The sequence below is a fragment of the Diabrotica virgifera genome, chromosome 1, assembly GCF_917563875.1.
Source record: "Diabrotica virgifera virgifera chromosome 1, PGI_DIABVI_V3a".
NCBI classification, from domain to species: Eukaryota; Metazoa; Arthropoda; class Insecta; order Coleoptera; family Chrysomelidae; genus Diabrotica; species Diabrotica virgifera.
Window position 1 is genome coordinate 4152102 of NC_065443.1, and position 23603 is coordinate 4175704.

At 30.6% G+C, this 23603-nt stretch overlaps 1 protein-coding gene across 1 annotated transcript in view; it reads right to left on the minus strand.

Moving 5' to 3' along the window:
• LOC114335443 (uncharacterized) overlaps window positions 1-23603 on the minus strand; it is a 68437-nt gene that overhangs the window by 4895 nt on the left and 39939 nt on the right. The gene's annotated exons all lie outside the window — the stretch shown is intronic.

The window sequence follows — 23603 nt, forward strand, 5'->3', positions numbered from 1 at the left end:
TGTATCTTTGGTTCCTTGAACATCAGCGCTGCATCTATATGTATATTTCTCTACAGTCTCTTGTGTATTTGAGTTTACCTTTTTCTAGCGGTATTTTCTGTTTGTCTTCCCAGCTCTTCGTTTCTATTATACATTTCTTGTATCCTATCTTAAACGCACTTTTAACTTCTATTTTCAGTTGCAGCTCTGTTTCCATCATTTTTTGTATGTTTTCTCTTAGTCCAACTTCATCTTCAAGATCTACCTCAATTCCTGTTATGATTAATTTATTGCGTATTTTTTCTTTATCGATCTTCTCTAATGTATTCTCCATGAGTGTTAACGCTTTTTTGAGTTCTTCGTTTTCTTTCTCCCATTTTTGTTCTTTTTTTTTCTACTTCTCTTTTTAAATTTTCTGTTTCTGCTTTGTTTTGCTTAAGCTTCTGCTTAATATCTTCCAGTTCGTTTTCCATATCCTTGATTTCATCTTTAATCTCTGTTTTGCTTTCCAGGATATCTTCTTTAATTTCTTGCCTCATCTGGCTCAGCAATATCTTAATCTCTTCCATGTCCGTTAATATTGTACTTACTTTTTTTATGCGCGTGTCTGGAGCTTTTTTGCTTTTATGTTGCTCTTCTTTGTCTTCTTCAATCGAGCTGTCGTGCTCTGGTTTGTATCTTTTTCCTTCGTTTTTATTTTCTTCGTTGTTCATCTGTTTGTCTTGTTGTTTGTTTTCTAGACTGAAAATCTTTATCAATATAAAGCGAGAAAAATATATTTTTAGTTCACTTAAAGCTTATAATATACAGAAAAATAGGAAAATGTAACCTGTGTCTAATAGTAATTATTACTTTTTGCCTAACAAATTTAGCTCCTAATATCTGAGAGCGCTGCTGAACCTATATAAGAAGTACTTTGCAATGCGGAAGGTCCACCCCCGATCAACTCGGCGGAGGGCTTATACCTATCACTGCTCGGTTTTCTTCTTATTTTTAATTACGTTTTGGTAAGGTCTCAGATATTTTTTAACGAATATTTTTATACCCCCCAAGAGTTTTCACCCCCAAGAGGGGGTGAAAACCACCCACAGGGCAAAAGCACATATCGGCACAATATCACTTTTTTTTCTTTGACTTGTTAGCTATGTGTATGCCAAATTTCATGTCAATCCAAGCGGTTCTTTAAAATTTAGAGGTTTTGCAATATTTTACCGTTAAAGAACGGACTATTATGGCTTTCAGTAATTAAATATTCATTAATGGTTAATTATACACGTTTTTGTTATATTCAATGTTTGTTGTATTTGTAACTTAAAAAAATATTGTTCTGTATCTCTTACGTGCTATGCTCTATGCTCTCTTACGTGCATCAAATTAACAAAAAGATGACTTACAGTTGAAATGTTGAACTCAACACACACTTTGTGAAAATTTCACCAAAAACCAATGTTTACTTCCGTACTAAAACAACTTTTTTGCACCAGAGAGCAAATCAACTTGTGTTTACACCAACTTTTTGGGCAAGATTTTTCTTTATAAAATTTTCAATTTTCATTATTTTCAATTAAAACCCGTTTATTCATAATCCGCAAACGAGGTGCAATTAGGTGATATGGTTATTTAGTGATTTTACGGCATTTTATACCCGAAAATCCGCAAATGAAATTCTGAATGGTTCAATTATCCGCAAATAAGATGCTATTTTAGCTATTGCAAAAGTAAAAATAATGACTTTGAAAAAACCATTTCGCTAACTTTATGACGCTGTTTGGATTGCCTAATAGACCAGGGCGCATCTGTAAAAATATTAGTATATTTGGACGTTGAGAGGTGACTCAAATTTTTTTGCAGAAATTGCTTGAAAATAACTCAAATAATAATATTTGAGTTATCCTCCCTCTCAAAAAGGTCCGGAACATTGTTTAAATAATCAAAATGTCAAAAAATGAATTAAAATTTCGATTTTTTTCTTCGTTTTTTGATTATAACTTTAAAAGTATTCATTTCCGAGAAAATTTGTACTGACATAAAAGTTGCGTAATTAAATTTCCAACAATATAGAATTGGTTAGAAATTTAAACAATAGTCACCCTTGTTGCAAAATAGCAATTATTGCGAAAAAACCATACAAAAACAAGTATTCGCATTTTACGTTTTTCAACCATTTATACTACACTTAGGACCTTCATATTTTACCCAGAAAAACTTTATTATACAGTAAAATAATACTGTAAATTTCATTAAGATCGGCTCAATAGATTTTGCAAAATAAATTTTGCAATCCAGCTTTCGCAAAAAAATTCATTTTTTCAAAATGTTACAGGACTGAAAATAAAGCAGATAGCAAGTTGAAATTTTTTTTTCTTATAGAAGTGTACTGTACCTTTCATTTGCAATTTGCAAAACTAAAATCGATTAACTACCACGGCGTCAGGAATTTTTTTAAATAAACATTAATTATTGGTGCTACGCGCAGGACAGCGGATAGTTTGCTCTGATTGTGCATTCCAATGACCTTTGATAATGATTGATACATTTTAATTTTTATTATATTTCGATATAAATAAATAAATTTGTTTATTGCAAAATAAAAACACATACTCTATCCTTTGAAATAACACTTTTTTTAGCAAAAACTTTCTTTGTTGATATATTTTAACTTAGAGAATAAAAGTTTATTATTTTTAAACATATGCAATTGTTTAAACAATATTTCACAAACAATAATAAAATTAGTTTGATTTTTGTGGAATTAAAATATTAAAATACAACAAAATATAGAGTAAGAAAATAATATATTAGATAAAGATTGGAAGAAATTTTGGTGGAAATCAACTTGTGTGAATTCTACACCGCTGTCCTGCGCGTAGCACCAAAAATTAATGTTTATTTAAAAAATTTCCTGACGCCGTGGTAATTAATTGATTTTAATTTTGCAAATTGCAAAGGAAAGGCACAGTACACTTCTCATAAGCAAAAAAAAATTCAACTTGCTATCTGCTTTATTTTCAGTCCTGCAACATTTAAAAAAAATGAATTTTTTTTGCGAAAGCTGGATTGCAAAATTTATTTTGCAAAATCTATTAAACCGATCTAAATGAAATTTACAGTGCTGGCTTAACTATATCATAAAGTTTTTCTGAGTAAAATATGAAGGTCCTAGGTGTAGCATAAATGGTTGAAAAACGTAAAATGCGAATACTTGTTTTTGTATGTTTTTTTTTCGCAATTATTGCTATTTTGCAACAAGGATGACTATTTTTTAAATTTTCAACCAATTCTATATTGTAGGAAATTTAATTACGCAACTTTTATGTCAGTACAACTTTTCTCAGAAATTAATAGTTTTAAAGTTATAATCAAAAAACCAATAAAAAAATCGAATTTTTCCTTTCATATTTTGACATTTTGATTATTTAAACAATGTTCCGGACCATTTTGAGTGGGAGGATAACTTAAATATTATTATTTGGGCTATTTTCAAGCAATTTCTGCAAAAAAATTTGAGTCACCTCTCAACGTCCATCTCAAAACAGATCCGCCCTGGACTATAATAGTTTGAAGTAGGAATAATTGTGTTGCATATGTTTCCTATTCCGAATGTGTCAAAAAAAATCTCGCGATAGCGAATGTACAAACACCTTTTCTGTTTGGAATGATCCAAAAAACCTAAAAAAACTTTGTTCCACGCAAAAAAAAATAATTTTAGCAAAAAAACAAAAAACCGCTTAAAAATTTTGATCCACTTTTGGTCCTGGCAACATGCAAATTTATTAAAAGGGGTCTTTTTTGAGTAAGATTGTGCGAAAAATCCGAATCGGAATATTTTTCCTAGCAGATGCACAGTGGCTTTCTGGACTAAGGGCCGGTTGTTCGAACGCTAATCAACAATGATCATTATCAAATATTTAATTACTGTTACCAACTGTCAATGTCTACTTTGTTTGGGTTGCTGAATTACAATTATGAAATTACTTAATTAATTATGTTAATAATTGTTATGTTAATTGATTACCTAATCTCATAATTATAATCAATTATGTTTTCAGCAACCCAATAAAAGTTGACATTGACAGTTTTGGTGACAGTAATTAAATATTTGATAGTGATCATTGTTGATTAGCGTTCGAACAACCGGCCCTAAATGTAATAGACCTGGATCCCGCGTAAGAAAGAAAAGTTGATTAATAGCAAGCTGAAAATTTGTTAATAGCTTAACGGTGTCTAGTCGGACAAACTTTGATGCACGGGAACACTGGAACAGGGGAAGTTTTAACTGTGGAACATGATAAACGTGTCGTCCTGATAAGTTTAGGATTGTGAAAAATAGCAAGTTGTTTTTAAGTTTATTCGATAGCCAACGTTATGTAATATATGAGAAAATGTTTGTCCGACAAAAATGTTGGGCATTTTAACGAGTCCGACACGTAGAACATGTCACATCACAGGAATTATGTTGGTGATGAATAGCAGTCTGATTTTTGCATGAGAGTTTAATGAAAGGTTAAAAAAGCAATTGGAAGTTCTGTTCGACAAAATTAATGGGAAGTTTTCGTAGTCGGACATTCTAAACAGGTAAGATATAGACAAAAATGCTGGTGATAAATAGCTTTCCGACAAAGACGAAATTTAATTAAGTAAATTATTCCTTACCAAGAATGACTGTTGTCGGAAAAAAATAAGGGGTAGATTTTGTAGTCGGACAATTTAAAAAAATTATTTTTGAAATTTCAATAAGGGGTGATTATTCTATGTCAAAAGTACCTGCAATCAATTACAATCGATATCTTTCGATTTATCTCAACATCATTTAGATACCTCACTGTAATACATTTATAGTAGATCAGGCAAATTATATTATGGATTGAGTGGTCTAGCTATCTTTGTCTGCCACATGCGCGGGATCGCTTGGTTAAAAGAGATAGATAGACCACCTATCGACTTTTTGCACTGTATTCCCTGTCTACCCTTATGTCTATGAATACATTTCCATTTAAGAAAAACTGTCACTTTTGACAATAATTCATAATAAATTGCAATCGTAACTTCAAATTTAAACTAATCGATTTATTTTGGCAGCAAGTTATTTCTAGCCATGTGACATATTAATTACATGATTATTTCATTTGTAGAAAGTTGAGAAAAATTACGTTATACAATTTTAGTAATAATTTATTTAGGTACCCTTTTTCAATCAAGCAAAGAATTATAGCACGAAGAATGATATTCAATAGAATTTTCACAATTATCTGGCAACTGAATATCATTGAATTGATGACCAAGTATTTTACTAACTTTGTAAAATGTTCGAAAATTACTCAAAAATGTTCCGTTGAATGGTTTCACTTTTGATTTGGCGACTTAAAATTTAAACTGTTGACACTCAAAAATAGACACAAAAACACTCCATAATTAATATAAAATTTAATTTCCAACACACGTGGCAAACAGAAACTCAGAGACCATGTACTTTCAAATACTACTTTGTATAGCACAAAGTGTCACACTGACAAATGCAGCCTTCTAATACATACTTCTAAGCATAATGTGTCATATTTACGTCTATTCTTATAAGCACCAAAGTTTTAGACTCTTCACATTTTTCAATGTCGTTTACAGGGTTAAGATTTGAGTATGGAAAAAAATGTATACAACGTTTTTTGTAGGAAATTATCCGTACTTTCTGATGCGCCTAATTAGAAAACCCTAAGAGATTGCTTTCACATGTTCTTTGACATTTTTTATTGTCATTTTGAGAATATCTAGAACAAACTCCACCCAAAAAAATAATTGTTTTGCAATATATACATGCATTGATACTTACCTCACTGTTTTTGGAGTGTGAATGTATATATTTTATATGCACATGCAAATATGTGAATATAAATAATAATATACAACTAAAATAGCTTTATCAATATGTGACTAAGTCATTCTGAAAAAATGTTTTTTATTTATTTCCTTAGATTTGCCCAAACTTTTTGTCCGACATATAACTTTTTGCGTTACAAAATATAATTTGTACATAAACAAATCAAAATTAGCTTGCTATTCATCACCAACATTTTTGTCTATATCTTACATGTTTAGAATGTCCGACTAGGAAAATTTCCCATTAATTTTGTCCGACAGAACTTCCAATTGATTTTTTAACCTTTCATTAAACTCTCATGCAAAAATCAGACTGCTATTCATCACCAACATAGTTCTTGTGATGTGACATGTTCTACGTGTCGGACTCGTTAAAATGCCCAACCTTTTTGTCGGACAAACATTTTTTCATATATTATATAACGTTGGCTATTGAATAAACTTAAAAACAACTTGCTATTTTTCACCATCATAAACTTGTCAGGACGACACGTTTATCATGTTCCACCGTTAAAAGTTCCCCTGTTCCAGTGTTCCCGTGCATCAATGTTTGTCCGACTAGACATCGTTAAGCTATTAACAAATTTTCAGCTTGCTATTAATCAACTTTTTTTTCTTACGCGGGATCCAGGTCTATAAACACTAACTAGTCGTTCGTCTAGAGTTTAATGGGATACTTTGTGGTTCCAGGTTTTTAGTGCCTTGAAAGGCAGGGAAATCACTCGGATGGTTAATGAAATTATTGTTTTTTGTTTTTGGAATTGTTTCAGAAGCCTCAAAAAAGATAGATTTTCTAAAGACATCATCTCTCTAATTTTTTTTTGTCTCGTAAATTCGGGGCATTGGTGGCTTGTGCTATTATGCTCAATACTATTACAGTGAACACATTTCATAACACACGTTTCATTTGGTTCATGTATTTAAGTACAGTTAATGCATTTACTATTTTTCGTTTTGTTCAGATTTTTGGTGTGTCCGTAATTTAAGCAGTTATAACACTGTATAACTGGCATTATATACGGCAAGACTCTATGTTCTATACCGCAGATCAATACTCCCCTCGGTAAAGTAATCCCTGTAAAGGTATAACAAACAGTTCCAGTTGGGAGAAGTGTAACCACCTCCTCACTTTGGCTGCCCTGTTGAGATATCTCATCCATTTTTTGCTTAATTCTTCTATTAAAGCGTTTGACATGAATAATTTTACAATTTTTTGTATTGGGTTCTGAGTATTTCAACAGGGTATCCTCTGTGAAGTCTCTATTGATGAATTTCACAATACCTTTACAGGTTACATTCTTATTAGGGATGAACAAGTCATATCCTTTATCTTTTAACGTATTTGAGTCCAAAAAAGCATTTGCCGCTTTTCTGTTTTTAAATTCCACACTGATTCTATTGATCCCCTTTTATGAGTTTTAAAGATTTCATTTAATTTTAGATCATAGATTTCTCTAGCTATGGCCAAATAGTTATATTTCCCGATATTAATTATAATGAATCATTAGCTAATAAATGTGATGGTGTTGTTGTTTATATTAGGAATAATTTAGGTGCCTCGGTAAATATATTACCCATCAATGAAAGTAAATTTTTAAGGGTAACGTTTTCTAGTAAAAAATTATCTAATACAATTTGCAAAATAGGTATAACGGCTTTTTATAGGCTTCCATCAACAGATATTAAACAATTTTTAGGGGATTTGGGTGAATATTTTGGAACAATACAAAAACAAAATATTGAAATATTTGCAGGTGATATTAATATTGATTTAAAAAAAAAAGATGAAGTTTATACAAACAGTTATTTGAATATATTAAATTCTAATGGTTTTGTTTCCTATATAAACAAGCCAACAAGAGTGACAATAAATACAAAATCAATCATTGATCATATATTTATAAAAACACAAGCTAATCTAAAACAGCAAATTAGTATTGATCCGTTCGTTTTTTACACTGACATGACTGATCACTTCACTCCAGCCGTTTTGGTAAATAATGAAACTAAAAAATCCCTACACCTGAATCTCCAGTCATAATTAAAAACCTTAATATCGGAAAACTACAACAGCTTTTAAAAGATGAACATTGGAATGATATTTATATCAACAAAATAGATTCTCAAGTTGCATATGATACATTTATAAATAACTTAAATAATTACATACAAACCTCTACGGAGGTAAAAAGTATGATAAAAAAATATCAAAAATAAAACCCTGGATAACGGTGGGGCTGATATCTTCAATCAAACGACGAGATTATGTTAAAAAGAAATTATTAAAACAATTTTCACCAGCAGTTAATGCTGAATATAAAAATTATAGAAACAAACTTAATAATCTACTAAAAAACCAAGAATGACTTTTATCAAAATAAAATTCATGAAGCTGGTGGAAACACAAAATAAATGTGGAATATTATAAATGATATCTCTGGTCGGAATCAAAAATCTAAAAACATTGAACACATATCAATTGTTAATGACAATATAACTGTAAGTAATAACAAAGAAAAAGCAGATATGTTTAATAATTTCTTTTCTAATATTGGTGCTGATATGGCAAATAGAATACCGGTGACAAGTATACCTGATAATTTTATTGCTAATGATAAGGTTGAATCTAGCTTATTCTTAAAACCAGTAACTAAAAATGAAGTAACAATACTAATATCAAAGTTAAAAAATAACTGTGCTCCTGGACCAGATAAATTGTATGCTAAAACAATAAAAAATATCCATGATCTAATCTCACAGCCTTTAACTCATATTATAAATTTGTGTTTTCAAAGTGGTAAAATACCACTACAATGGAAAGAATCTACAGTCACCCCCATTTTTAAATCCGAAAATTCGAGTAAACTGAACAACTATAGGCCCATTTCTTTAATAAATAATTTTGCTAAACTATTTGAAATGGTCCTAAAAGAAAGGTTGCTTGAATTTTTTCATATAAATAAGGTTATTTCAGATAAGCAATTTGATTTTGTAAAAAAATCAAGTACAGAAAGGGCTGTAGTTGACCTACTGGAGAAAGTGATAGGAGCTGTGGATGAATCATTGAAATGCTTAGTGGTTTTCCTTAATTTAGCTAAGGCGTTTGACACGGTGTCTCATAAAATTTTCTTAGATAAACTAAGTAATTATGGGGTTAGGGGAATTGCACTAAATCTAATAGCATATTATCTGTCGGAAAGAGCTCAACGAGTAAAAATTTGCCCAGAATTGAGCTCTGAATCTATAATAAAATTCGGAGTACCACAAGGAACAGTATTAGGACCACTTTTATTTAATATTTATCTGAACACTATCACAAGAATTAATAGTTTCAACGGCCACATTGTTTGTTATGCCGATGACACGGCAATATTATTTATGGGAAAACATAGGAGGAGGTTAAAACCAGCTCTGAAATGAACCTAAAACAGCTAAACTTATGGCTAAAATTTAACAAACTGACATTAAATATTAATAAAACAAAATATATCGCCTTTAGCCCAACAATTGTTGACCAACCTACAAATTTTCATATAAAATTGCATAACGCAAAATGTCAAGGACAAAATTGTGACTGTTCTTCAATAGAAAAAGTTTTCTCTATAAAGTATTTAGGTGTCTTCATAGATCAACATTTACGTTGGTCAGACCATATCACTCATGTCAGTAAACGAATAAGGGCTCTAGCTCTAATGCATAAATTTTATATCTTGAGAGATATTCTACCCAGGAAAAAATTAATCATGGTTTATAACTCGCTTGCAGAATCAGTTTCAAGATATTGTATTGTGGCATGGGGTGGCGCGTTTAGCAAAACTCTTAACATTTTAGAAACAGTTCAAAATACTCTATTAAAAATAATTAAAAAAAAAAAAAGAAAACTGTATCCAACAAAAAAATTATATGATGAATCCAAGATATTTAGTGTTAATTCCCTCTACATCTACAACTGTGTTTTAAATGTTTATATAAACTCAAACAAATTTAAATTTCAAAACGACCGATTAACTCGATCAGTAACAAATATGGATATTAGTATTCAGCAGTTCAAAAAATCAGTAACACAAAGATCCCTAATGGTCTTTGGACCTAAATTTTATAACATAATTCCTGTACATATCAAACAAGAACCTAAATTATTAAAATTTAAAAAATACATAAAAACCTATCTAAAAACCCACTTACAATTATTTTTGGACGCAATGTCTTAATGTATGAACGACAGCATAATCAGAGTAAAATTTGGGTGTATATTGGTATTATAATTAACAAAGTATTCAGCAGCTAGAGAGGTTTACCGTCCGTCTTGTTATGTTGCATTATCTCTTCGATAGTTAGGTATTTTACTTCTTAGTTCCAACCTTAATACTACTTTTATCTACAATTGATACAGTTTCGATTGACATAGTACAGTGCAAAACAGGCAACTCTTGCCTAGGCATGGTGCTGGGTCAGTCGACACTAATAATATAGGATCTAAATGTAAAATGTTGTACACACATATTTTTGAATAAATTTGAAATACAAAACAGAACGTTTTCGCTCCAAAGAGAGCATCATCAGTGTTCTTTGCAAGCTCTACATGTTAATCCTTAGCATGTAGAGCTTGCAAAGAACACTGATGATGCTCTCTTTAGAGCGAAAACATTCTGTTTTGTATTTGTAGCCCTTTTTTGGGGTTTTTAAAATAAATATACCTTTTATGCAGAAGATTTTTCTTCAATTTTTGTAATTAATATGGTATACAGCCAGCTACAGGAAATTTTTCCTTGTGGATTACAACAGTTTAAATTTGTGGATACCAATGAATCGTTTTCCCCAAACTTTTTAATGTTGTTCTGAAGCTATTTTCTTGTGGCATTTTTACAATTTTAACTATTTATTATGGGAAATAAGCCACAATATTATTAAAAAATGATTTTTATTAACGTTTCGACGCCCAAATCGGGTGCCGTTGTCAAAATACAAAATACTACTAACATAAACAAAAATGTTGTTGCTTAGTAAAATAATTCTTCTAATAATTTATTTAATTTGACTCATTTATATCGGCAATTCAGATACATATGATACATTTTAAAATAGAAGACTTTAAAATGATATTGCCAACATTTATGAGTTGCGTTCCTGGGACGACTTTACTGAAAGAGTTCATTCAATATTCATTCATGCAAATATCAATACCATACATAAAACAACTATCCGAGAAACTTAAAACAATAGGAAATAAATTCAACATTTCAACAACATTCAAAACAACCAACACATTGAGATCTATTCTATCTAAAACTAAACCTAACAATGAACAAGAAAGGACAAAGAATTGTATTTATAAAATACCTTGTGAATGCGAACAGTTTTATATAGGTGAAACATCAAGACCATTAAACGTTAGAATAAGTGAACATCAATCTTATATTAAAAATAGAAAATTTGATAGATCTCAAATATGTCAACACGCATGGGATAATGAACATAAGAGTTCAGTGGAGAGATTCAAGTATAGTCCTGAAAGAAACAGATAGGAAAAAGAGAAAAATCAAAGAAGCGGCTCTAATTATGCTAAACGAAACCAATTGTGTCGCAAATTCCTCGGTGGACTGCAGTAGGATGTGGATACCTATACTGAAAGAGGAAGTCAATAGAAAGAAAATACCACAATTAATAAGTCAATAGTCGAGTTAGTACATATTTTATATTTTACCCCAGGCTGTAGGTGAAAAATAGGTCGATTTCAGGATATAATTCAGGAATTTTTGAAACCTATCAGGTGTTGTAAAGGACGATGCCAGGAATAACTTCTACTAAAATGTAACCAAAAATATTGTGCGCTATTTTTTTAATTGCGATTTTCATTTGTTAAATTTGCATTTTTTAATGATTTTTAATTTTGCAGCTTAGGATATTGATTTTAGAGAAAAACTTTTTCATAGTTATTGCAAAACAGCCTGTGAAAGGTCCAAAATGGCCGTTTTTTACAATTGTATTATTTATTGTACAAATAATTTTTTTTATTTTTTAAAGCTTTAAAATGAAGATCTTTCAATTCCAAATATAAAAAAAAATTGTAAAGCCAGATTAACGAATTTGTTGCTTAGATATTATAAATTGTTTATCCCAAGAGGTCAAATGTCGAAGACTATAACTTTTTGAAAAAAAATCGTAGAGAGTTGGTGAAACATCCAATCTCCTTCTAAAGAGTTATATTTTCATATTTTGATGTAAATAAATGAGTAAAACATTTTTAAACCTCTAATTTTTGGGTTTGAAACTAAGGGGGCAATTTCGTTATAAACATTTAGAGCTGAAGCGGCCCTGTACATCCTATGAGTTTTTAACTTACAGATTATTGTTGCTGAAGATGAAACAAAGATTTATCAAAAAATAAAAAATTTCTACGACCAACTGAAGCCGAGATAATTTTTGGGTTTGAAAATAAGGGGGCAAATTTCGTTAAAAACATTTAGAGCTGAAGCGGCCCTGTACATCCTATGAATTTCTAACTTACAGATTATTGTTGCTGAAGACAAAACGAAGATTACAAAAAAATAAAAATTTTCTACAACCAACTGAAGCCGAGATAATTGTTTTTCTTTCTGAAATCGTGGTGCCTTTATTTATAACAATTAAGAAATTATTTTACAGTCATTGACTAAAGAAAGACTTATATTATCTTAAAATAAAAATTATTATAAAATATAATAACATTTAATTATTAAAAATTATTTTTAAAATCGGTGCAATCGTTAAAATTGCAAGCGGCCTAATTTTGCAAATCGCCCGGCTCGCTTCAAATCCCTGTATTTGATTTTGACAGAAAACAATTTAATAACATTACCATTATAATATACAGTCTATTTACCACTGTATTTGTTTTTCTTGATAAACTTAAATAAAACATATAATAAAATGATAAAATGATACATATATATGAAATATATAACTATATTTTTAATTTTTTCATTGTTATAATTATAATAATAATAATGTTACGTCTTACTATAATATACAATATAAAACTTTTTCTTCTTGTAGTGACTATTCGTTTTGGATTTCACATATAAAAGTTTATCAAGAAAAACAAATACAGTGGTAAATAGACTGTATATTATAATGGTAATATTATTAAATTGTTTTCTATCAACATTTAATACAAGTTACGTAAAAATTTTCCGAGCGCGCGGATTTGAAGCGAGCCGGACGATTTGCAAAATTCGGCCGCTTGCAAAAGCACCGATTTTAAAAATAATATTTAATAATTAAATATAATTATATTTTATGATAATTTTTATTTTAAAATAATATAAGTCTTTCTTTAGTCAATGACTGTAAAATAATTTCTTGATTGTTATAAATAAAGGCACTACGATTTAAGAAAAAAAAAACAATTATCTCGGCTTCAGTTGGTTGTAGAAAATTTTGATTTTTTTATAAATCTTCATTTTGTCTTCAGCAACAATAATCTGTAAGTTAGAAACTCATAGGATGTACAGGGCCGCTTCAGCTCTAAATGTTTATAACGAAATTTGCCCCCTTATTTTCAAACCCAAAAATTATCTCGGCTTCACTTGGTCGTAGAAACTTTTTATTTTATTATAAATCTTAGTTTCATCTTCAGCAACAATAATCTGTAAGTTAAAAACTCATAGGATGTACAGGGCCGCTTCAGCTCTAAATGTTTATAACCAAATTTGCCCCCTTATTTTCAAACCCAAAAATTAGAGGTTTAAAAATGTTTTACGCATTTATTTACAACAGAATATGAAAATATAACTCTTTAAAAGGAGATCGGATGTTTCACCAACTCTCTATGATTTTTTTTTCAAAAAGTTATAGCCTTCAACATTTGAACTCTTGGGATAAACAATTTATAATATCTAAGCAACAAATTCGTTAATCTGGCTTTACAATTTTTTTTATGTTTGGAATTGAAAGATCTTCATTTTAAAGCTTTAAAAAATAAAAAAAAATTATTTGTACAATAAATAATACAATTGTAGAAAACGGCCATTTTGGACTTTTCGCAGGCTGTTTTGCAATAACCAATTAACGAAATTAAACTTACCATACCTAAAATTGTAGGTTTTTTAATTTACTACAACTTTCTATTAAAAAGTTTTTCTCTAAAATCAATATCCTAAGCTGCAAAATTAAAAATCATTAAAAATTGCAAATCTAACAAATGAAAATCGCAATAAGAAAAAAGCGCACAATATTTTTGGTTACATTTTAGTAGAAGTTATTCCTGGCATCGTCCTTTACAACACCTGATAGGTTTCAAAAATTCCTGAATTATATCATGTTTTTTCACCCACAGCCTGGGGTATTTTAGTATTAGTTATATCCATGTATTATTACTCCAGGCTGTGGGTGAAAATAGGTCGATTTCAGGATATAATTCATGAATTTTTGAAACCTATCAGGTGTTGTAAAGGACGATGCCAGGAATAACTTCTACTAAAATGTGACCAAAAACATTGTGTGCTTTTTTGTTATTGCGATTTTCATTTGTTAAATTTGCAATTTTTAAAGATTTTTTATTTTGCAGCTTAGGATATTGATTCTAGGGAAAAACTTTTTAATAGAAAGTTGTAGTAAATTAAAAATCCTACAATTTGAGCTATGGTAAGTTTAATTTCGTTTATTGGTTATTGCAACACAGCCTGCGAAAAGTCCATAATGGCCGTTTTTTAAAATTGCGTTATTTATTGTACAAATAATTTTTTTCATTTTTTAAAGGTTTAAAATGAAGATCTTTCAATTCCAAACATAAAAAAATTGTAAGGCCGGATTAACGAATTTGTTGCTTAGATATTATAAATTGTTTATCCCAAGAGGTCAAATGTCGAAGGCTATAACTTTTTGAAAAAAAATCGTAGAGAGTTGGTGAAACATCCAATCTCCTTCTAAAGAGTTATATTTTTATATTCTGATGTAAATAAATGAGTAAAACATTTTTAAACCTCTATTTTTTTAGGGGCAAATTTAGGATTTGAAAATAAGGGGGCAAATTTCGTTAAACATTTAGAGCTGAAGCGGCCCTGTACATCCTATGAGTTTTTAACTTACAGATTATTGTTGCTAAAAACGAAACGAAGATTTATAAAAAAATAAAAAAATTTCTACGACCAACTGAAGCCGAGCTTAATGTTGGGCTTGAAAATAAGGGGGCAATTTTCGTTATAAACATTTAGATCTGAAGCGGCCCTGTACATCCTATGAGTTTCTAACTTACAGATTATTGTTGCTGAAGACGAAACGAAGATTTATAAAAAAATAAAAATTTTCTACAACCAACTGAAGCCGAGATAATTGTTTCTTTTTTCTTAAATCGTAGTGCCTTTATTTACAATTAAGAAATTATTTTACAGTCGTTGACTAAAGAAAGACTTATATTATTTTAAATTAAAAATAATTATAAAATATAGTTACATTTAATTATTAAAAATTATTTTTAAAATCGGTGCTTTTGCGAGCGTCCGAATTTTGCAAATCGCCCGGCTCGATTCAAATCCGCGCTCTCGGAAAATTTTTACGTAACTTGTATTAAATTTTTGACCGAAAACAATTTAATAATATTACCACTATAATATACAGTCTATTTACCACTGTATTTGTTTTTCTTGATAAACTTTTATATGTGAAATCTCATTTCTGAAGAAATAATATTACAAAAATGATACATATATATGAAATATACAGGGTGTCCAGAAACTCTACCGAGAAACGAAGACAGGAGATTCCTCAGATAATTTTAAGATAATTTAACCCAATGCACCTAGTCCGAAAATGCTTCCTAAGGGAGCTAGAGCTCTTTGAAGATGGCGCCATGTAATTAGTTTTTCTTAAATACCTCCAGAACGCTTCTATGTAGAAAAATGAAAATTTGTATACATATTTACTTTCCGGAAATGAATCGATTCCATCCATTGTAAATTTCTAGTACCGGTCATAGGCGTCCGTTTTGGGTAGGGCAACGGTTATTTTATCGCATAACTTTTTTGTCTTCAACTTTTATGCATTTTTGTTACTGGATTATTAAATTGTGAGGTATTCTAGTACTAAAAGTTACTCTTACTTTAAGTCGGTAGGACACACCGTTTTCTAGAAAAATCGATTTGAAAGTTATTAGTTTTGGGAATTTGAAAAAAAAAATTGAAAAAAATTTAAAAAAGACGATGTATTTTACCAACTTAAAGCAAGAGTAACTTTTAGTACTCAAATATCTCATAATTGAATAATCTAGTGTCAAAGATACTTAAAAATTAAAGACAATAAAGTTATGCTATAAAATAACTGTTTACCTACCCAAAACGGACGCCTCTGGCCGTTTCTAGAAATTCGCCATTAATGAAATCGATTAATCTCTGGAATATAAATAAATGTACCAGTTTTTATCTTTCTAAATAGTTTTTTTTTAATCTTTTTTTTTTAATTCAAAGAACGAAAAATTTTTAAATCGATTTTTCTAGAAAACGGTGTATCCTATCGACTTAAAGTAAGAGTACCTTTTAGTACTAGAATATCTCACAATTTAAAAATTCAGGGTCAAAAATGCTTAAAAATTAAATACAAAAAAGTTAGGCGATAAAATAACCATTGTCCTACCCAAAACGGACGTCTATGACCGGTACTAGAAATTTGAAATGGATGGAATCGATTCATTTCTGTAAAGTAAATAGGCATGCCAATTTTCGTTTTTCTAAATAAAAGCGTTCTGGAGGTATTTAAGAAAAACTAATTACTTGACGCCATCTTCAAAGAGCTCTAGCTCCATTAGGAAGCATTTTCGGACTAGGTGAATTGGGTTAAATTGTCTTAAAATTATCTGAGGAATCTTCTGTCTTCGTTTGTCGGTGGAGTTTCTGGACACCCTGTATATATTTTTAATTTTTTCATTGTTATATAAATATAATAATAATAATGTTACTTCTTATTATACAATATAAAACTTTTTCTTCTTGTAGTGACTATCCGTTTTGGATGTTGGCGACCATCATGGCAATCTGTACTTGCACACTAAATCGGTACTGCTGCTCTAAAAAGATTTGTAGTTGTGTTGAACGACGTATGTAAATTTTCTAGCAAGGTAATCCTTCGCCTTCCTGGTTCTCAGTTTCCAAATGGGGTTTGTCAAATTGCCATTATGGTCGCCAACATCCAAAACGGATAGTCACTACAAGAAGAAAAAGTTTTATATTGTATAATAAGAAGTAACATTATTATTATTATATTTATTTAACAATGCAAAAATATAGTTATATGTATCATTTTAATATTATTTTTTCAGAAATGAGATTTCACATATAAAAGTTTATCAAGAAAACAAATACAGTGGTAGATACACTGTATATTATAATGGTAATATTATTAAATTGTTTTCGGTCAAAATTTAATACAAGTTACGTAAAAATTTTCCGAGCGCGCGGATTTGAAGCGAGCCGGGCGATTTGCAAAATTCGGCCGCTCGCAAAAGCACCGATTTTAAAAATAATTTTTAATAACTAAATGTAATTATAGTTTATAATAATTTTTATTTTAAGATAATATAAGTCTTTCTTTAGTCAATGACTGTAAAACAATTTCCTAATTGTTTTAAATAAAGGCACTACGATTTAAGAAAAAATAAACAATTATCTCGGCTTCAGTAGGTTGTAAATTTTTCTCATTTTTTTTTATAAATCTTCGTTTCGTCTTTAGCAACAATAATCTGTAAGTTAGAAACTCATAGGATGTACAGGGCCGCTTCAGCTCTAAATGTTTATAACGAAATTTGCCCCCTTATTTTCAAACCCAACATTTAGCTCGGCTTCAGCTGGTCGTAGAAATTTTTTATTTTTTTATAAATCTTCGTTTCCTCTTCAGCAACAATAATCTGTAAGTTAAAAACTCATAGGATGTACTGGGCCGCTTCAGCTCTAAATGTTTACAACGAAATTTGCCCCCTTATTTTCAAACCCAAAAATTAGAAGTTTAAAAATGTTTTACGCATTTATTTACATCAGAATATGAAAACATAACTCTTTAGAAGGAGATTTGATGTTACAACAACTCTCTACGATTTTTCTTCAAAAAGTTATAGCTTTCAACATTTGACCTCTTAGGATAAACAATTTATAATATCTAAGCAACAAATTCATTAATCCGGCCTTGCAATTTTTTTTTATGTTTGGAATTGAAAGATCTTCATTTTAAAGCTTTAAAAAATAAAAAAAAATTATTTGTACAATAAATAACGCAATTGTAAAAAACGGCCATTTTGGACCTTTCGCATGCTGTTTTGCAATAACCAATACACAAAATTAAACTTACCATAGCTCAAATTGTAGGTTTTTTAATTTACTACAACTTTCTATTAAAAAGTTTTTCTCTAAAATCAATATCCTAAGCTGCAAAATTAAAAATATTTAAAAATTGCAAATTTAACAATTGAAAATCGCAATTAAAAAAAAGCTCACAATATTTTTGGTCACATTTTAGTAGAAGTTATTCCTGGCATCGTCCTTTACAACACCTGATAGGTTTCAAAAATTCCTGAATTATATCATGTTTTTTCACCCACAGCCTGGGGTATATTGATATTATTTTTTTTTTTTTTTATTTTTTTTTTTTATTTGCTAAGTGCTACAATCTGGTCTTTGACCAATGAGTAACTTTTTATCTATCCTATCTTACTAACTACTTAATATCTAAGAGTCACCCTTTGATGTCTTCTTAGTTGTCTTTATTATTACTGGCGCACTTTTTGATTGCGCACTATCACACAAAGCTCTGCTTTTCACTTTATCACGCACTACACCAACACGTTGCTTGCACACTAGTCGCGCAATGCTCCGCTATTAGCTTTGTCGCACACTACACCAACTCGTGAGGTTTGGTCCTCTTCAGTCTTCTTTTCTGGTTTGAGTTGTCCAGGAGCTGGATGGCCTCAATATTTTCGTGGAGAAGAAGTCTTTTTTCATGACTTTCTGCGTGTTTTCGGATTTCTTTGTCGACGGGCTCCATTCGTAGATCCTTGTGGATATCGTCATTACGGATGTACCAGGGTGCGTTAACTATGCCCCTTAATACTTTGTTTTGAAAAGTTTGTATTATTTTCAAGTTTGTCTTTTTTGTACATCCCCACAGTTGGATGCCATACGTCCATACTGGTTTTATAACTTGTTTGTAGATTAGCATCTTGTTATACGTTGACAACCCTGAGTATCTTCCCAGTAGCCAGTACAATTTTTTATATTTAATATTTAATTCTTCCTTCTTTTTCTTTACATGGGCTTTCCAGCGAAGCTTCGTGTCTAGGGTTAAGCCCAGGTATTTGGCTGTGTTGGCATACGGAATGTCTTGTCAATTAATTTTTATTGGTGCGTACAGAATTTTTTTATTAGTGAAATCAACATGTACTGATTTGCTTTCATTCAATGTAATCTTCCACGTCTTAGTCCATTTTTGGAATTTGCTTATCGCATTTTGTAGTTTATTGGCTGTTTCTACGTTATCTTTACCTACTGCTAATATGGCGGTGTCGTCGGCAAAGGTAGCTAAACAGTAGTTATCGAATTCTGGTAGATCACATGTATAAAGGAGATATAGGACCGGGCCCAATACGCTACCCTGGGGGACTCCGGCTTTTATTTCTTTAAGTTCAAAATAAGCATAATCTTGCTTGATTCTGAAATATCTATCAGTTAAGCACGATTTAATTATGTCTGTGTATGATTTTGGAAGAATAGTCTCTAATTTATGAAATAGTCCTTCATGCCAAACTCTGTCAAATGCCTGGGCAACATCTAAGAATAAAGCTGAACAAACTTTTCTTTCCTCTAGTGCATTTTCTATAATATCGGTGACTCTGTGGAGTTGGTCTATAGTTGACTATAGACAACTATATTATTTATAATTTAAACAAAATTGTAGTAAAGTCAGAATTTGGTATTAATTTTGAGAGTAAATTAAATGTAAGACCAAATACTTACGATGTCGGGATAGTATCACGAGGTTTTTCCTGGTTTTCCCTCGTGATTTACTATGAGATCTCTAACGCGAGAATTTTAATGTCACCATTGCATGTGGTTGTCTTTTTAAAGACAGATCACATGCTATGATTTTTTTATGACGGATATTCTTGAGTTAGGGTTGATTTCATGTAATCGAATGAACTATCTTTCAGTAAAGTCGTCCCAGGAACGCAACTCATAAATATTGGCAATATCATTTTAAAGTCTTCTACTTTAAAATGTATCATATTATGTATCTGAATTGCCGATATAAATGAGTCAAATTAAATAAATTATTAGAAGAATTTTTTTACTAAGCAACAACATTTTTGTTTATGTTAATAGTATTTTGTATTTTGACAACGGCACCCGATTTGGGAACGTTAATAAAAATCATTTTTTAATAATATTGTGGCATATTTCCCATAATAAATAGTTAAAATCCCAAATTTTTTATATAGATCCTACTTGTAAATTAATTTTTAAAAATGGATAATTTTTGATGTCTCGTATCTTTCAAACCTGTTGTCCGATTTAAGTAATTCTTTTAACATGTTATAGCCTTATTCTTTAATATTGTCGCTGTAATCATATTGATGTAAACAGGTAAATTTTCATTGTATACCAGGTGTCAAATCAAACTGTGGTTTTTTTCTCAAAGTTCACTACACCTTGTGGAATATTCTAGTCTTTATAAATTACTGAAATTAAACCCCGACTGCAACCTCAGCTTCAGGTCGATCAAATTAGCCAAGCGGACTGAGGCGCACGATTGACAAATCTATAGTGGATATGCGGTCGAGACGATCGAGGTTCGAGCCCCAGCCCGGTGATTAGAAAAATAAAAAGGCTGACGTCGTAGTCTAAAATTCTAAAAAGAATCTACGACTTGGTCTGGAATAAGCTTGGTGCCTGATCGGCCTATGGACAGGGCTGCTTTATCCATTAGGCAATATAGGCAGTTGCCTAGGGCGGCAAAAATACTGTACAAAAAATATTTGTATATAAAAATTGAAATCGAATAACATTTAAGTACATCGTACATCTATCAATGGAATATAAGTGGGCATTAATTTCTAGAAAACATATTGCATTTTCTTAACACTATTCATTCAAAAAGGACAGAAGTTGTAAATTTAGGGATTATTGGGCCGTCGGCAGCACCGCAAAGGCGGTGGCGGGCGTACTGTTCTATAATTTTTTTAAACTCAATCTTTTTGGGTTATTCGTGATTGAAAATTTGCCATTTTCATTGAGAAATGTCGCCTTTTCGGACGGTTTTTTGCGAATACCTTAAAAATTATGCATCTAACGAAAAAAACTATATAAAACATGTTTGTAGCTTATGAAAAATCAAAGAGATTCGTTCCTTCATAAGTCTTCTAGTGATAACATAAAAAGAGATATGGTAGGTGAAAAGACATTTTTTTGTGCATGATCAAATCGGTGTGTTCAACTTAATAACAGAGAAATGGTCGATTTTAACGGTATAATGCTATCAATATGTTTTGTAAGTACTGTCTGAAAAGACCTTTAAAACGACCGCAATGTTAAATTTCGATTACATTCAAACTAAGCGAGATATGGTGCAACAAAAAAGGATGACTAATTTATTTTAAGATAAAATGCGAAGTATGTATATTTTAACCCCTCATCCACCAGATTTAAATGCATCGTTTTGCTTCTACAATATCTTTTACTATAGTGTTATTTCTATGTTCAACAAGTTGGACGGGTTTAAAATGTATGGTTTTTGAAAAAAATAAGATCAAATTATAGAGAGCATTTTTAATTTTTTTTAAAATCTTCGTTTTTCTCCATGTGACTCGAAAATGATAATGAGATACAGAAATGAAAGAAAAATAAAATTGTCATCTAAAAGAAAACCTACATTTTTGTAAGGTATTTTTTACGTACCTCGTATCACTTTCGAATTACATGGAGAAAAAAGGAAGATTTTTAAGGAAATTTAAAAATGTGCTCTATAATTTGATCTTTTTCTTTTCAAAAATCATTCATTTTAAACCCATCCAACTTTTTGAATATAGAAATAATACTATAGTAGAAGGTATTGTAGAAGGAAAACGATGCATTTAAATTCTGATGGATGAGGGGTTAAATATACTTTTTTAAATTTATATATACTATTTCTTATTTTATACTCATTTTTCCTTAAAATACATTAGTCATGTTTTTTTGCACCATATTTCCCTTAGTTCGAATGTAACCGATATTTACCAGTTCTCGTTTTAAAGGTCTTTTCAAGCGCTACAAAAGGTATTCGTAGTATTATACCCCTAAAATCGACCAGTTCTCTGTTATTTTAAGTTGAATACACCGATTTGAGCATGCACAAAAAAAAATCTTTTTTCACTTACCATCTCTTTTTTTATTAAAACTAGAAGATTTATGAAAAAATGAATCTCTCTGATTTTTCATAAACTGCAAAAATGTTTTATATAGTTTTTTTCTTTAGATGCACAATTTTTATGGTATTCCCAAAAAACAGTCTCCGAAAAGTGTCATTTTTCAATGAAAATGGCAAATTTTTAACCACGAATAACTCAAAAAGTATTGAGTTTTCAAAAAAATTTATAAAACAGTTTTTGCCTAGAATTAGGTTCTCTGGTCACTTCCGGTGTTAGTTTGATAAAAAAATTTCCACCCACGAGAACGGATGGGAACCACCCCTAAGTTAAAAGCGCCATAGGATATAGGGTAAACTTTATTTCTTGAGCTTTTCCCTACTTACAGTGAAAATATCAAGTAAATTGATGCAGTAGGATGGAATTCGGAGCCAAATGCCCTCACTGACTGCACTAATAGATACCTACATCATTTATACATGAATGCATTCACTTAAAGGGTCATTTGGATACCACAATAAAATCACCAATCACCAATAATTGACATATCTAAATATTTGAAGAAGAGGGGATTGAAAGATATTTTCCCTAATTTTGATATTGCTTTGCGCATTTATTTGTGCATCCCAGTTGCCAACCAACGTGTCCGCTAAAAGGTCATTTTCGAAAATATCAAGAATTGAAAATAGCCATGAAAATAATTTTCGATCAAGTATGACGCAAGAACTTATTAACAATTTGTCGATTTTGTCCATAGAAAGTGACGTAACAAAGGAGATAAATTATGACGACGTTATAGATGATTTTTCCAAAAAAAATCAAGAAAGAAATCTGATTTGATGGAACGGGAATGACAATTTTTATGTATTTTTATTTAAATAAAAAAATCTGCTTGCAATTTTTTTTTTCGCAAAAATGGTACATGCTTGAAGGGCGGCTACTAGAGAATTGCCTAGGGCGTCAATTGACCTAAACGCGGCCCTGCCTATGGAGGAGCAGTACGGCAAGAGATAAGGGCTTGCGGCTCGGTGACACTCCTCCATAGCTCCCTGCCGGAAGGGCGTTGACGCCTAAAAACGGTGTATATATATAACCCCAGCTTTTCTTAACATTCTGTTTTTCGATTCATTCGCTTATGTTGGATAATACAATTGTTGGATACTTTAACAACTAGCCATGTTCTCCATCAGTACAGGGTGTTTCTAAATAAGTGCGACAAACTTTAAGGGGCAATTCTGCATGAAAAAATAATGAATGTTTGATTAATAAACATGTCCACAAATGCTTCGTTTCCGAGATACGGGATGTTGAATTTTTTCTTACAAACTGACGATTAATTTATTGCCCTAAAACAGGTTGAGATATGCAAATGAAATTAGGAAGGTTTTAAGAG